The 17586-nt window shown below is 35.5% G+C and overlaps 1 protein-coding gene and 1 non-coding gene across 2 annotated transcripts in view; one reads left to right on the forward strand and one right to left on the reverse strand.

Annotated features, from left to right (window-relative positions):
* The window catches only part of Ppm1l (protein phosphatase, Mg2+/Mn2+ dependent 1L), a 289523-nt gene that overhangs the window by 213238 nt on the left and 58699 nt on the right, over positions 1-17586 (reverse strand). The window lies entirely within an intron of this gene.
* LOC143409079 (U6 spliceosomal RNA) lies at positions 4338-4444 on the forward strand. Its single transcript, XR_013092590.1, has one exon. It is a non-coding gene; the product is annotated as a U6 spliceosomal RNA (small nuclear RNA).

The raw sequence follows: 17586 nt of genomic DNA on the forward strand, positions 1-17586 counted from the left end.
TGCAGGAGACCTGGAGTTGAGGGACAAGAACCACATGTCCCAGAAATAAATATCACTCACTCCCTATCAAAAATTTCATTTTCTACTGCCCTAGCAATGTTTGCTAGCCCCTTTCTATGCTTTGGTTTTCCCTAGTACTGTATCACTAATATACCTTATATATCTTATATAAGATATATATAAGATATATTTATAAGACAATATATAAATATAGTCTATCTACCCCCTCTAGAGAATAAGTAATTTTTGCTATTTTGTCACCACTGCATCCCCAGTACCCATAATAATGCTCAGCATTTAGTAAATATTCCATTAATGAATGCATGCTGAATGCATGAATTTCAGAGGATAGTCCCAATTCCAAATATTCTGTTGTACAGTCCCCATAAACATACCCTTACTTAGACCATGTGTCGTGACTTAGCACTTGGCAAACATGGGCAAGCAAGGTATAGATTACATACATGTGTAGGTAAAGTAACCTATTACCTGCCACTTTGGGAGATATGTAAGCACTGTACTTGCATCCTTTCACGAAGTACAACCCATTGATCCATGTGGCTTCCATACACATTAATCCGTTTCAGTCATTAGTCAACTGGAAAGAGTATGCAAAAGCCTGTGTGAAAACATAATCTAATTGTGACTTGTGACTTGGCCACATACTTTTATATTTTCTATCCTACCTCTTCAATTATTTTCTTTAAAATTAGAAATACTTTTAAATACTAAAAGTATTTGGATACTAAAATATGCACACGTTTTCCCCAGTTTTGCAACTCCTATTTTTAGAATAATACACATACACACACACACACCCAAACTTAACTCCTTATACTGAAATACTTTTGCAGTATGCATTTTGCATATCAAGGCATGCACACCCCTAAAAGAAAGGAAAAGAGTAATAATCTATAGAAGTATCTTTAAACATTAAAATTATTTTTAAAAAATCAACCAGAAATAAAACATTTCAGAGGGATAACAGGAGCATTTGTAATGGAAACCTTCTTGCAGAGGCTGACCACATTTGCAGATGCAAATTCCATTACTTCCCTAACAACCTCAGCAACACTCTTAGTCTGTGGTCAAAAACTAGAAGGGGATTGGGAGGAGGACTGTCCTCCTCCTAAACAGGGAAGGAAAACAGCCAAGCAAAAAGAGTTTGAGAAAGAACAATGGCCTCCTACTGAGAAAGCATGTTAAGTAGGCTGGTATTGAAACTACATTTTATTGCATACAAATCCATCATTGTTCCTTTTCCTTTTCTTTCCCTTTTCTTTCCTCTGCCCTATTCACTGTAATTGTCATCTCATGTGTGATTTTTTAAACCATGATATATTTGTTCAATTATCTGCAGACCTATAGCCCCTTCATCAAATTGGCTGATCTCTTTTTACAACTAATAATTCTACATTGGAGCCCTAATAGAAATTCTTAGGAGTGATAAAACGGAGTCAAATTTTGCAATGCTGTTTCCCATCCAAGGATTGTTGCCATTATCCAATATATTTGTTTCAATGAGTGTTGTAAATACACATTTTCTTTTAAAGATAGTACTTTTACATTAAAAAAAGAAAGACTGAGTAGTATCAGAAATGGTATTTTCACAATTTGTCTCACACCTTATTCTAAGTTCATGTTACCTTTAAAAAATTAACTTTAAGGGCTGAGGTTGTGGCTCAGCAGTAGAACACTGGCCTAGCACATGTGAGGCCCTGGGTTTGATTCTCAGCCCCACATAAAAATAAATAAATAAAATAAAGGTATTGTGTCCAACTACAACTAAAAAAATAAATATTTTTTTTTAAATGAACTTTAAAAATCTAGTAGACTGAATGATGATTCTATCAGGGAGGGAATTCATCTGTACCTGGAGTACATTCATGTATTTTCAGCAATTAATATGCAAAATTACCAGAGAAACTCATCTATAACTCAATATTCAAGTGCAACTATCTGTTGCTATTAGTATTTCATATTAATTAATTTCACAAAATATTTATTATACTCCGTTTACCAATTGTTTTCATGGCCTCTAAAGATATTAAAAAGTATAATAAAAGAAAAAAATTAAAACAAATAGCATCATTAAGCCAGAGTCTAACAAAGACCCCAAACCATATACTGAGCCATGGATCAAATTCTACGTTAAAGCCCAAGCTGTAATTAAAAATTACAGCTGGGCTTGCTCAATTGGTAGAGTGCTTGCCTCACATGCACAAGGTCCTGGAACCAATCCCCAACCCCACGAAAAAAATATATATATTAAAGTTTGAACACCCATATGCCAGAGGACTCACATCTACCATAAGAAGCTTCTAGTTTGACTCACCTCAGAGGTAAGAGTAATGATTTACCTATGGTGGGGCTATGTCTAAAAACAATGGAATCCTGACAGTCATCCCAAAGCATGAGTGGTCAGGCTAACCAAGAGGGGCAAAACTAGCCCTCTGCAGCAGATTCTGGAAGGTACCACACATCTAGGCAGAAAGTAATAAGATTCATGCAGATCAGCTAGACAGTTTTACACAGCTATGTGTCAAAAATCTACACAGAAAGGCAAACTCTTGCCTAGAAAAGTTGAAGGTTATCAAAAGCAACAGAGGGAGAAAGGATCTTAATCCTTATTCATACTGTAGAAGCTGGCTACAACCTGCTCTGTTTGATAGCACCTGCTGGGCATGGCTATTGAGTGTTCACAAATATCAGCCAAAGTCCAAAAACAAACAAACAAACTAAGAGCCTTTGTGCATTTCTCTTCTGATGATAAAATGACTTCAAAATAGCAATAGCTCAAAAAAGTATTAGATCGGATACTGTTTTTAACAGCCAAATATTCTTAACTTTCTTCTTGTCTTGTCATAGTCTATTCAGTCAATCAACTCTGCCAGGCAAAATAAGAGAGTTAAACATTAAGAGTGCTGCTCTAAGTGACTTCAGAAAAGTTACTTTCTCCTCTAACATTGTCTATAACATGGGAGAAGTGACAATACTTGCTCATGAGGTTGGAGGATCAAATAATGCATGAAATCATTTAGCACTGTAAGTAGTCAATGCAAATGAGCTGCTCTCTTACTAGCATTTTAGACTAAACTATAAGAAAACACCACTTTTACAGGTCATGGTCAAATATGGGCAATTTCCAGTCTATACCCAAAGGACTTAAAATCAACATACTATAGTGACACAGCCACATCAATGTTTATAACAGCTCAATTCACAGTAGCTAAACTGTGGAACCAATAGATGCCCTTCAATAGATGAATGGATAAAGAAACTGTGGTATAGGGGCTGGGGATGTGGCTCAAGTGGTAGCGCGCTCGCCTGGCATGCGTGCGGCCCGGGTTTGATCCTCAGCACCACGTACAAACAAGGATGTTGTGTCCGCCAAGTACTAAAAAATAAATATTAAGAAATTCTCTCTCTCTCTCTCCCTCTCTCTCCCTCTCTCTCTCTCACTCTTTAAAAAAAAAAAGAAAAGAAAAGAAACTGTGGTATATATACACAATGGAATATTACTCAGCATTAAAAGAAAATAAAATTATGGCATTTTCAGATAAATGGATGGAGCTGGAGAATATCATGCTAAGCGAAGTAAGCCAACCCCAAAAACCCAAAGGCTGAATATTCTCTCTGAATAGTGGATGCTAACCCATAATGGGGTGAGGGGATATGGGAAAAATGGAGGAACTTTGAATTGGGTAAAGGGGAGGGAAGAGAGGGGAGTGGGCATGGAGGTAGGAAAGATGGTGGAATGAGAAGGACGTCATTACCCTAGGTACATTATGATTACACAAATGGTACTACTGTACATTATGTATAACCAGAGAAATGAAAAAAGTTGTGCTCCAATTGTGTACTATGAAACAAAATGTGTTCTGCTGTCATGTATAACTAATTAAAACAAATTAAAAAATTTTTAAAGAAAAATTATATTTATAATTTTGTATGATTTAAACTAAAACATATCAATCATTGTCATCATAAATTTATTAATACTATTATCAGTAACATTATTATTGACAAAGATTTTTGACCTTTTGACGTCCTAATGTAGGCTTTTATATGCTTATTTAAACTGGAAAATACTAACAAATAGAAATTATTCCATTGTAAGAGGCTATTTATTTATCTACCTTCCTATAAAGATATATCAGGAATAAGGGAAGACAGTCTACACCAGGATACAAGAATATTACTCATGAATAAACTGACTTCAAAAAAGAATCTTTGGGGGCTATCTTGTTTAACTAACTGAGCTTTTTCCATATTCATAACAGTGTCCTAGGCACTGGAGCATAAAATGGAATACAAAATTAAGAAAAATTAAATTAGTGCTTGCTTCGTCAGCACATACACTAAAATTGGAATGATACACAGAAGATTAGCATGGCCCCTGCACAAGGATGACACACAAATTTGTGAAGTGTTCCATATTTTTTTTAATTAAGATATTAATTTGGGGGCTGGGGTTGTGGCTAAGCGGTAGATCACTTGCCTAGCACGTGTGAGGCCCTGGGTTCGATCCTCAGCACCATATAAATGTAAATAAATAAAGGTATTATGTCCAACTACAACTAAAAAATAAATGGAAAAAAAATGTTAAAAAAAAGATGTGAATTTGGTGTCAACATATCTTATATAAAATCAGAGATATGATAAATTGTGGTCTAAAGGTGTATTAAGAATTGTAATGCAAAAAAAAAAAAGGAAAAGGGGAGAAAAAAGTGAGTTTTTTATTTTTTTCTAAAGTGCTTTGGGGATCCATGTCCTATTTTTATAATCTCCTTCCTGATTTGGTCCTCATTTTCTTTTCTTTTTAAGAATATTTTTAGTTGTTTATGAACACACTACCTTTATTTTGTTTATTTAGTTTTTTTATGTGGTACTGGGGATTGAGCCCAGTGCCTCAGGCATGCTAGGCAAATATTCTACCACTGAGCCACAACCCCAGCCCTCATTTTATTTTCTTTGAGTATAGCTTTTCATTTTTAAAATTCTTTTGGGGATCCCTAAACATCAAAATTTTAATTTAACCTTTCTTTTTTTCCTCTCCTTTATTATATACATAATATCTTTATCTCTTTATGTTTCCTCAATTAACGTTTAATTCCAAAGCACAGAAAACAAAGCAAAAATAGACAAATGGAATTATATTCAATTAAAAAGCTTCTAAACAGCGAAGAAAACAATCAACAATGCAGAGAGAACCTACAGAATGGGAGAAAGTATACACCTGCCAAGGGTTTAGTGTCCAAAATATATACTACAAGATCTCAATAGCAATACAATAAATAACCTGATTTTAAAATGGGCAATAGAGTTGGGGCGGTGCACGCCTGTGATCTCAGTAGCTAAGAAGGCTGAGGAGGACCATGAGTTCAAGCCAGCCTCAGCAACTTAGGGAGGCCCTAAGCAAATTAGCATGACCCTGTCTCTAAATAAAATATGAAAAAAGGGCTGAGGATATGACTCAGGATTGAATCTAGTTAAATGCCCCTGGATTCAATCCCAGGTACTTAAAAAAAAAAAAAAAAAGGCAATAGACGTAAATAGACACTTATCAAAAGAAGACATACAAACAGGTACATGAAAAAAATGCTCAACATCACTAATAATCAGAAAAACGTAAACCAAAACCAAAATGAAATATCACCTCACCCCACTAAGAATGGTTAATATCAAAAAGACTGAATTTAGATATCAAGTTGCTAGCAAGGTTGCAGAAAAAAGGGAAACCTTGTACACCAGGTAGGAGAAAGAAGTTCTGGGATACTACCACATATTATGGTAACTTTATATAACAATTTGAATATACATTTCAAACAGCTGAAAGAACAGATTTTTGAAAGTTTTCACCACAAAGAATTGATATATGTTTAAAGAGATAAGTTTCACCTGATTTAAGCATTACACAATGTATACATGTAGCAAAAATTACATAGTACCATGTTAATATGCACAACTTTTATATTTTTGTGTATCAGTTCAAGTAATGAAAGAAATAAAAATTATATATAATACACATATATAAAAATTTCTCGTTCTTGTCTTCTAAAAGACATATACTGTGTCTTTCTATATACATAATATGTGCAGACACAAGACTACTAAACAGTTGCCAATGACAGTGACAGACCTTGATTTGTGGTCATGATTCTAATAATAGAGGTGCACTATTCCATCCACATTGTCTCATCTGGTGCTCCTTATGCCCAAGGGCCTACTTTTGACAGGTGGTGAGTTACTGTTAAAAGAGCAGATTTTTGTCATAGAATGAGCAAGCTTACACCCGTAGGATTCCAGCCGATGGCCTTTACCTCATCAAAGAATTCCCTGTCCTCATCACATACTAACAGTGCTAAAACATGCATTTAAATACCATCAATCATATCACTACTTTAAAAAGCATTCATAGTTTGGACTGCTATAACAAAGCACCATAGACTGGCTGAATTATAAACAACAGAAATTTATTCCTCATAGTTCTGGACCTAGAAGACCAAGATGAGGATGCAAGATTGGTCAGATTCTTGTTTGGGTCCTCTTCCAGATTATAGATGGTTGGTTCCTTATTGTATCCTCACATGGCAGAAAGAAAGCTAACTAACTCTCTGGCCTTTTTGTATATAGGCACTAATCTCATTCACATAAGTGTCACCTTCATGACCTAATTACTTCCCACAGAACATTGGTAATTAAAGTATAATCATTTACACATTTACACAACAGAATAAGAACCTGAACTTTACTTCTTATCAATATCTCACAAACCAATATTTTTGAGAATTTTCTCACTACCCTAGCCATCTGGAATCAAGAAGAACATTAAGAAAAATCAACAGAAGCACACAAGTAAAGAACAGAAAACAACATTAACTAGTTTCCTGTAAATAAGAACTCCCCTGGATTTCATCTCACCAAAAGCTATTCTGGCAACCTTCCAGTAGTCCAGTGCTCCACAAATTATGCATACTGATTTATGTAAAGCAGGCTTTCTTTTTGTCTTACGATAACAGAAGATAATTTGATCTTATTTTTATGAGTAGGAATTTTTAAAATTCTTTGTCTTCTAAAATTTACTTTTCATATTTACTTTTGTTTCCTGGTTTTTATTTGTATGTTTTTCCTCTTTTGATCTCAATTTGTTTTCCTTAAACATAGTCCTTTATTAAAAGGTCTCCCTTTTAGAGATTTTCATTCAATTTTTCTTAATTTTGCATTTAAGCACAAGAGACTAGGATAGTGCCTCGACCTTAGCAGTTGTTTGCTAAACAAATGTACCAAAGCATCTGTGCTTAACTTAGCCGCTTGAAACATTCTTAGATCTGGATACATACTAGTTTTCATTACTACTAACACATTTTTACTCACATGGAACTTCATAAAGTACCATTTGAAGTACAGTAATTTCTAATTTGACAACATTTTGAAGTTGAAATATGCCTTCCAATCTATAATGCTTACGAATATTTACTATTATGATGCACAGTAAAGTTAGGAAAAAAGTTTTATTTATAGGCAATTTTTAAAAAGACAAACTTTTAAATAACCCATATATATATATATATATATATATATATATATATATTAAACACCAATGCACAAATCAAAATTTTGAGACCCAAAACACTCTTGTTATACATACTTTTATTTTAATATATATAAAATATCCCTAGGTACTTTTTTCCTCAAGGCCCCTAATAATGGCAAGAGTCTTGTAAGGAACAGTACAAACCAAAGGAGGAAGGATAACAGAAAATATTTGGTTTATTCAAATGATGAAGTTCTGGAGTCTTTTAGAAACACAATACTGAAATTACCTCATATTTCACTAAAAGAACACTAATTTCTTCATATGAAGAAATTGATGATTTGCTGAAAACTCAGCTTTTAGAAAAAGCTAAAAGGAAAATACTGCAAAAAAGAATTATTGTGTTGGGTGATTTTAATTTTAAATAGCTTATTATTAATAAATAGAGCTATGAAAAGGTAAAAAATATACAATGTACGGGTGGTACAGTGTGAGAAATACAGACTATGCAGTCAAAAGACCTCAGTTCTGACCCTACCTTCACCTCTTTACCACTAAGGCTGTCCACAAAATACAGTGAAATTACACAAGTAATGTATGTAGTGCAGGAACCAACTAGTAAGTAAGAGCTCAATGAATAATAATACCATAACGACTCAAAGAAGGGCTATTGAATATATACAGTTTGTCCTCTTTCAAAATCCTAATAGAATGTAATGAAATTAAACATAGAAAAATCCACAAATATAATGAAAACCAGAGGAAAAAATAATAACAATATTTTGGGAGATTAAAAAAAAACAGATGTATGAGTCATAATTAACCTAACAAAACTAAGAAAGTTGAATCCCACATCCATAGGACACTTAGCTACATTGTTTGAAACTGATATTTCTCAGAGAAGCCTACTTATTTTTTTGTTGTTTTATTATGTTAAAGCATCCCTGTCCACAATGCCAGTTAAGTGATTTTTAAGATTATATATGAAAATGCAATCTATTACTTCAGACAGTATATGACAAGGACATTGGAGACAAGGATTTTGATTTTTTAAAACAATAGAAATAAAAAAAATTAGGATTAGGCAGAATAACCAACAAAACAAAGCAAATGAAAATGAGTGTTAGAAGGGCTTTAGGAATAGTAATAAGCATTAAACTAATTAGCCACTAAATTGGAAGTTCTCAAAGAGCAAGTTAGGCTAACCAAGTAAAGCTTTCTATAATTACACTTTCCAGTTTCCAGTACTAACAACACTTACCTACATACCAAGAGAGCAAAACTTGGAGAGGAACAGAGAAGAATAAGGTCTATGCTTGGGTGGAGAGGTGATTGTAACACATCACCTTGGCCTATTGAGAAGTTAGTATACAAAATGCAAAACAGTATACAAAATACAGGCTTCCTTCCCAGAAGTAAAATTAAGGAACACTTTATAATGCACCACCAATAGGAGTGTAATTTGATTCAGTCAATTTGGAGAACAAATTTTCCCATGCTATTATTTCATTTCTTTTTAAATGCTCCTTTTCTTTCTATTTACCAAATGTGGTCATTCTACAGACCTCAATGAACAAACTATATTCTATGGTTTTAACTAACAGCTCCACATAACTGTTTCTCAAATCTCCACTTCAGTCCCTGTTTCTACTATCTATTCTAGGTTACAAGCAAGAAGAAATACTATCTGGTCAACAATCTCCTCAATCTAAATAAATCCAAAACTGAACTCGTCTACTACAAATCACCCCTGCCCCAATCACAACTGTCTTTCTCAACACCTCTGCATTCTATCAATGGCACCATAGCTCTCTCAGTTACTAAAGCAGATCTTCAGTTAGCTTTGCCTATTCTGTCTCCTTCTATTCATTAAAGAACTGAAATCTTTACTTATGGAGCCAAAATTAGAACATGACCTACAAAAGTAAGAAAAAAAATGCCATCACAAAAAGCAATTTAAAATAGTTTGAATATTAAAAAATTGTGTTCTTCCACATATTATTACTGAGGAAGAATGGGGCTATGCAAAAATCCAAATGTTGGTTATCACATAGATGCAATTACTGTCATCCCATCTTAATCATTCTTGTCTTCACAGACATCTCTTCCTACTCACCAACATCAATGCTCTCATTCAGGCTTTCGTTTCCTCACATCTCAATGGAACTTGCTTCTCGTCTAAATCCATTGCACCCATCACCCTCTCGTATCAACAAATTTTGTTTTAGCACTGATTATTATATTCACTTACCTAAAAACCTTCAATAAGTCTTCAGACTCTACAGTGTGACATATAATCTTATATTCTTTTCCTAGAGTTAGTGTTGGGGAGCCCTTCCACATCACATGCATCTTCACAGGTCACAGATTAAAAGTCCCTACACAGGTATGAGATCAAGAAATAACTGGACAATCCAAACCTCATTCTCTCAGAGTTTTCTCTTTACTACTTTTTTAGCACTCCCTATACTTAATGTCTTTTTCATATTCTTCTCTATGCCAAAATCACCAACAAGAATTTATAATCACTATAACTCTATAAGCAAAGAGATAATTGATTATTGTTCTAATCAATAATTATCAATAAAAAGACTTAGACATAACAAAATTAGAAGGAAGGAGACCTTAGCTGTGGAATAACTAGAATTCAAAGTCCAAAATAGGGTCAGGAATGAAGCCAAATGAGCTCTGAGATCTGATGATGAAGGCCTCACTAAGAGATGAAGATGTCTTGCTGTCCATTTATTCAGGAAAACAGAAGTAGCATGAACACAACTTATCCCTTTATAGTTTTCCACATTTTTTCCCTGTAATCTCATCAGAAGCTAGATAGTGCCCTAGGTATTCTTCCATTATAGATAAATATCAAATAGAAAAGAACTTCACTGACCAATGTTCTCAATATAAAATTAACAAATTTGGGGACATTTTTAACATCAAACTAAAAATATCCTGTCTTGACAGAGCCTATACTTAGGCTTAAAAAAGATAGATTCTCTCTGTCTTCCTTCCAATCTCACATTTTTAACTACATGGTCTTAGCCCATATTTACAAACTTCAGAATAAAATGAATTTTCTTTTCCATTTCATAAAATATTCTGTTTTTTCACAGAAAAGAAGCATAACAAACAATGCTCACTGTTCTCACAAATATATAAGGCCTCCATTGGAGGTTAACAGTTTCCACAAAAAAATGAAAGTGTTGTTGATTGTTGACATACATACACACAAACACACACACACACACACACACACACACACACACACACAATCCACTCTTCTCTCCCTGCCCCCAACATAGAAGGTCCATTTAATTGAAATCTAGATATTTTAAAACAAATCTCTTTCTTCACTGGAACAAAAGGGGAAAGCTATATTCATTCTGACAGCCTATTTTTATAAGAATGCAAAAAAGTAGAGGAGTATGAGCAAGATGACTCTGCAGTATCTGAATAGTATTTTCAAGTAGGATTTCTCTGCCTTTTAGTTTCTGGTGTTTAACTTAAATACACTACCTCTCCTAGGGAAAAAATAACCCAAAGTATGTACCCTTTCACTGCTCCAATGTCCATCCACAGGATTAAGTATGTGTGCACCCTATTCAGAGCCCTACCCTAAACAAAATATAAAATGTTTGGTCTATACTAACAAATGTTGGTTTTCTCTCTATTTCTTCTTTACCATTGCTTCACACATGCTAAACAATTGCTCTGCCACTGAGATACCACCTAGCTCTGTGAGCTCTTCCCAATATTTCCTTACTTTACCTCCTATTTGGGCTAAGCAAATTAACATTATCTTTCCAGATGTGGTTTTTCAAAGATAAAACCCTTAAGAATAAAAGATATTTACTTTTCTATATATTTATAAACAAAGTTTCTCACATGCATAAACCAGTAGGTACCCCCATTTTACTTGATCTGTATAGCTGAGTTGTCAAAAATTTTTTTTTCAAAACAATGTTGTCCTATTGCATCAAGCTCACTTCCTTTACTTCTGAATCTCTGAGTCCAGGATTATTACATAATAATAGTTTGGGATCTGAAAATTAAAAGTTATGGCTAAATTAACAAGCTCAATTTGCTGTTGAAGTGCATAAGGATGGGAAATATTATTTTCTGTGTTCATAGAACAGTGCTAAACTTTTTTTATATTATCTAACTACAAAAGCAATGAATATTTATTTTTAAAAAATTAGAAAATAAAGGGTTGGGCACGTAGCTCAGTGGTAGAACACTTGACTATCATTTGCCTGAGTTCAAGCCCCAATACCACCCATAATGTATGAAATATGATATGTCAAGAGCTTTGTAATGTTTTGAACAACCAATAAAAAAAAAATTTAAAAAAAAAAGTTTAAAAGTCTAAAAAATAAATAAATAAATAAAGTTAGAAAGCCCCAAGAAGAAAATTAAAACTACTAAGAGATAACTACTACTGAGTCACTGCTTTAAAACTGACTGTTGCCTGTACATAATTTGGTGAAGGTAGAATAGAATTCTATAATTAAAATTGATCATCTTAACCATTTTTAAGTGTTAAATAGCATTAATTACATGAAGTTGATATCTGACATACAAAAAACTTCAGTTTTTCATACCAGTTCAGAAAAAAATACCATTTGACCCTTAAACAGCAATTTTTAAAAACCTTAGTTTAGTTTCACTGTTCCTAATTGAACAAACTAAATATCCTTACAGATTTTTAAGTAACATAGTAACAGAGATTATGTCCCAGCAGGAAAAATGCTACATAATTAAAGGACATGTGCCGATATCATCTACTTTCATACATGATTGGCAGGGATTTTCTCACATTCTCACTTTCTACCAAATGCAGCCATGTGCTAGGGGTACATTTGCTACCTATAATCACAGTATTAGAAATCATGACCAGTGGCTCTAGTACCTAATGTAACACACTAAACACTTCCTCTAATGCCAGACTTATCGAGCATTCCCACCATTCCAGGAAAAGGGAAAACAGCATGATCTTTGCATACCCTCTCTTGGTTAAAGTCTCTTTTGGTTAAAGCCTCTCAGAATCTTGTAGGTTGAATCCACTGTTCCAAAGGAATAATTCTGTCAAATTTTTCCTTGAAAAATCAAGCAGAGCATAATGAAACACACAAAGAACTTCCCAGCCACAGTCATTTTAAAATAGCAAGAATAAAGAAGACTTTTCCTCAAATTATACCCATAACTTCAACCTCCATTGTAAAGTACCCAGATGTTCTATCCCAGAATGCAATTCTTCTGGTTTTCTTGATATAAAGCAGAAATATTGTCAAATTCATTTTATGAAGAAAGCAAAAGGAAGAGCAATTTAAATTTCTTACCTAAAGTTCCCTGAAAATCACAGTGACAACCTAGGGAAGGAACAGTTTAAGAAAGATCAATTTAGCTAGGCATGGTGGCATGTGCCTGTAATTCCAGCTGCTTAAAGGCTGAGGCAGGAGAATTGCTTGAGTCAGGAGTTCAAGGACAGCCTGGGCAACATAGCAAGACTCAGTTTTCCATTCTTCCACTGTGCGGTGCACTTTTTCTCCTCTTCCACTATGCTGACCTCACAATTTAGAATGCTCAATTTAAGCTTATAGAGTGAGACCTCATTCATACTATATTAAAACAGGAGTACGAAAACTTTTTCTGTAAAGAACCAGATAGTTGAAATTATAGAAAATATTTTCCATTCACTTTATTTAATACTTGTAAACATGATTTTGAATACTCCCTATAACTTGCAGTAACCATGAAGTCAACCTAACACATGTTGCAAACTGGATCTAGTTCATCAACCTTACAGTGCATGATGAGCAGCATTTAAAGTGACATTCAAATTTTGCTCTGCAAGGTAAAATAATCTACTATTTATGATCTCTTGTATATTTCTGCATTAGGTACTGAACTTATATCCAGGATTTTCTCATGGGCTATCCATAAGCAAATGCTGTCATGTGCCCTGTCAGCTGGCTGGCTGACCTCTGCCTTGGTCTTGGCAGTACAACTTTAGTGTCAGGTTCAAGTGTCTTTGTTTAAAATATTTTCAACTCTGCTGATTCATGGCCAGCTGCTTGGTAGCTACAGAGTGAAAAAAGAGGATGGCCACAAGGGGCCAATTTAACAGCAACAAATGTTATTTTCATTGCTGAGCTAAACAAATTAGAAACCAGAAAACTCTAGATTCCAAAGGCCAGTAACTTATTTCACAAGGCTTCATGTGGAACAACACGGCCATACAGAAAATACAAACAGGCTGATTTAGTCAGGAACGGCTAAAATTGGGACAGGAGTAAGAACAATAAAAGCAGCCTGGATTTGCCCTTTGTGTCCAATTTTATATTCCCCTCTTGAGAAAACCCTGGACAGCCAAGAAGACCTGACCCAAGACCTACTAACACACATTCGAGAGAGACTGGGAAAAGTGACCAACTGCAAAAGTCAATTACAGAGGTGCAGTCAAGCAAGGAAAGTGCTTTTGTATGTCCAAAGGGCATGGCAACATCTGTCATGATGCAAGATACCAAGCAGAGAAAGGAAAGGAAGGAAGGTGTGAATTCCTCCTAAGGACCTGGAAGTATGCTACAAATCATTACAAATGAGTAAGAGAGGAAATAGAAACCCCATTTCACAGAAGAAGAACTAAGGCCCAGAGAAAAACTTACCCAAATTCACATGATAAATGCCAAACCTAGCATTTGAACTTGGTCTGTTTTAGATCAAACCTGTCATTTTCATTCCATCAGGCTTCATTCTCCAAATAAAAAGTACCTAAATACAACATATAGCAGACACCATACAGAAGTCAGATAGGCAGGTAGTACCAGTAAGCAGAAGGGCTCAAGGCTCAGGCCAAGACTCTGCTGTCCCATAAGAAAGATGGCAAGAGTAAGATAGGACACAGGTAACGTAACTGCTGAAGATGTCATACTTGGGCTGGACATGGTGGTGCATGCCCATAATCCCAGAAGCTGGGGAGGCTGAGACAGAAGGATCACAAGTTCAAAGCCAGCCTCAGCAACTTAGTGAGACCCTGTCTCAAAATAAAAAATAAAAAATTAAAAAAAAAGGACTTGGGATGTGGCTCAGTGCTTAAGCGCCTCCTGGTTTCAATCGCTAGTGCCAAAAAATAAAATAAAATAAATTTTCTAAATTTTAAAAAGTCACACTTGGCACAAAAAAATCTTTCCAAATTCAACTCCCAAGACCCAGTAGTATCAATGTGATGCTAGGATACAGAGCACAAAAGTGGGGGTGAGGGTGGGGATTCAGTTGGTAACACATAAGTGCAGGAGGTCACCTGTCTGGAAAGATGACTTGGAATACCATCACTACCACACATTGCTAAGGATTAAAGGTATTTAAATACTATTTAGCTTGACTCCAGATTGACCTGGGAATTAAGTTTGACCCAGCCTTCCTGTGAGAAACTCAATGTGTGGAAGAAGATGGAGTAATAGCAGAAGTTATAAACTAGAAACTGGGAGCTTTACTTCAGGGCTATGGCAAATACAATCAACTTTCTTTTCCATTTCTTCACCTACCAAACCACAATCATGGCAATGTTAGTGACCTTCACAAAAGGCCAGATCTCCACAATCAAAAGTCAGAGGGAATCAGGAAAATAATTCAAGTAACTTGAGAAAAAACTTAAAAAGTGTTTTGCCAGAGTTTGACCAAATCTTTATATTTCCAAACAGCTTTGTGCTGGCAGAGGCCAGCCTCAGAAGCAGATTCTGGGAAGAGCACAGCTGCCAGGCACACTGACATTAGCAGCTGGCATGCCTCCCTCCCTTCCTGCCAGCACTCTCACCCTTCCATGGGCTATAGCCACTACTTCTTTACTCCAGTCATTCAATCAACTATATGAAGCCAGTTGCCTGGTCATGTGAGTGGGGAGGGAAGGAAGCTGGTAGCAGGGGCAGTGAGCAGAAAAGCAGGTATTCAGGAAGGTACAATGCCCCACTGGTGACCTTCCTCTCCCCTCCAGAAAGTCCTGCTCTACAAATATGAGAAAAGAGGAACGGGAATTCAAAATTCAACCTTTGAATCACTAGGTTGTTAAGAGAGATCCAGCTGAGTGCACTAGGCTGACTGATTAATCAGTTCCCTTCTCTGCTCTGTGACGGAAGCCACTGTCTCAAGGCACATAATTATATCCCAGTGTCCTTAGGTGCCTGAAAATGAAGGCCAGGCCTGGCAGAGCTCAAGGTCTAGAGCTGACTGCTTCTCCTCTGTAGTCAGGTGATGCCACTGTTGCCAGCCTGGGAATGAGCCAGCTGGGGTCAAGAGCCACTCATAGGATTCTACCATGTTAATGAGATTCCTCCAACTCTCCTGAAGCTCAGCAACCCCAATTCCTTCCAGAAGGAGAGTCCTGGTAAGGGAGATTGGAACAACCAGATGTCTCCCTCTTAGCCTCAGTTAGCTTAGAGGGAGAAATACACTTAAATAAACAGGGAATTCTTAGAAAATCTAAATTAGTACACCAAGACACTACTGCAGGGTTCAATTTAGATAAATCAAATTTCTCAGTAAAATAATCAGGCAGTGTGAGAAAGATCATTTGCTCCAGATACAAAAGATTAATTGGAAGATATTAGCCGATCATCTTCATAAAGTTCTTCCAGAAAAGAGATCAGAGTTAAACCACTATCTGACAGTCTTTATACACAAAAAAATTATTCTTAAGACATAAATCTCTAACATTCTCTTAATTTTAAACCAAATGACTACTACTTCATTCTCGGTGGAAACAAAATTAAATTACCATCCACATAACGGGGGCCGAAGGGAGACTATACAGAAATATTTTTCACCTCAGTCTTTAATTCCCCAAATTAAAGACAATCCCAACTCATAAATGCATCCTCAACTCTCTCTATATATTTTTCCTGAATCTTCTCCCAAAAAATCATGAGCTCAGGACTGATCATATTAAACAATGCAGATAATTTTAGCATTCACCAAGTTAAAATGGCTTTTATCCCAGGAGTGTGTTCCACACCAGATACCAGTTAATGTTGTTTTTGTTTGTCTTTATTCCAACTAGCATTCCCAATATAAAATAAAGAAGAAAATTTAAAAAAAGAAAGAAAGAAAGTGATTAGTGTTAGAAATTCAATAAATGCCTGAGCTAATTTATAGAGTACCTGGAATTTAAAGCAGCAATGTAGAAAATGGTGCATGGCTACACAACATAAACTACCAATATTATAAAATGTTATTAATGTGCTGCGCATAGCATTGCTGATTCATTATCTGTTATCAATGTAGCATGCAAAATTGTCTGACTAGTTGGAAAAACTGATTTCTTGAAGAAATGTATCCACTTGTCTAAATGCCGATGTACTACCAAAGATAAGTAAAAAAGTTCATCACATGTAGGTTTTCCTACAATCGTTATCAAATGTTTGAATCCCAAACTAAACCGTGGTGAATTACTTTTCTTCAGATTACCCTATTTAAAATGCCTTTGGTCCATCCATGACTCTCAACCTTAGCTGCACATTGGAATCTCCAGAGGAGTTTTGAAAATGACTGATTCTTGCCCCTGGAGTTGGACCCAAATATTGAGATTTAATTTTAAAAGTTGTCCAGGTAATTCTGTGCAGACCGTGAATCACTGCCTAGGCAATATTAAAACATATAAATAAAAACATAGTGTAAGCTTCCTATGTGCCAAGAATTGTGAATACCTGAATAAACAAAAGCATGGGACAGCCCAGTCCTCAAAGCTCTTGATCTAAGGGGGAAAAAGTCATGTGACTCAATAGTTAACAGTGTGCTGTAACTGAGGAGTGCAGAGCACTGAAAGGCACCCTGCTAAGGACCATCCCTAAGGGAGGGATGTCAGGATGGTTTCCCAAATACCACTGTCAAGCTAGGTCTTATAGGTGAAATGAGAATCTCCCAGGAGGATAAGTGGGAAAACGAATTTCAAGAAGAGGGACTGGAATGTGCAAAGGTCCAGAAGCTGGAGAGCATGGCCCCTTCCTTAGAGCTCTGCAAGTTATTCTTTACAGATGAGGCAGAGGATGGGTACGAAC

The sequence above is a fragment of the Callospermophilus lateralis genome, chromosome 10, assembly GCF_048772815.1.
Source record: "Callospermophilus lateralis isolate mCalLat2 chromosome 10, mCalLat2.hap1, whole genome shotgun sequence".
Classification (NCBI taxonomy): Eukaryota; Metazoa; Chordata; class Mammalia; order Rodentia; family Sciuridae; genus Callospermophilus; species Callospermophilus lateralis.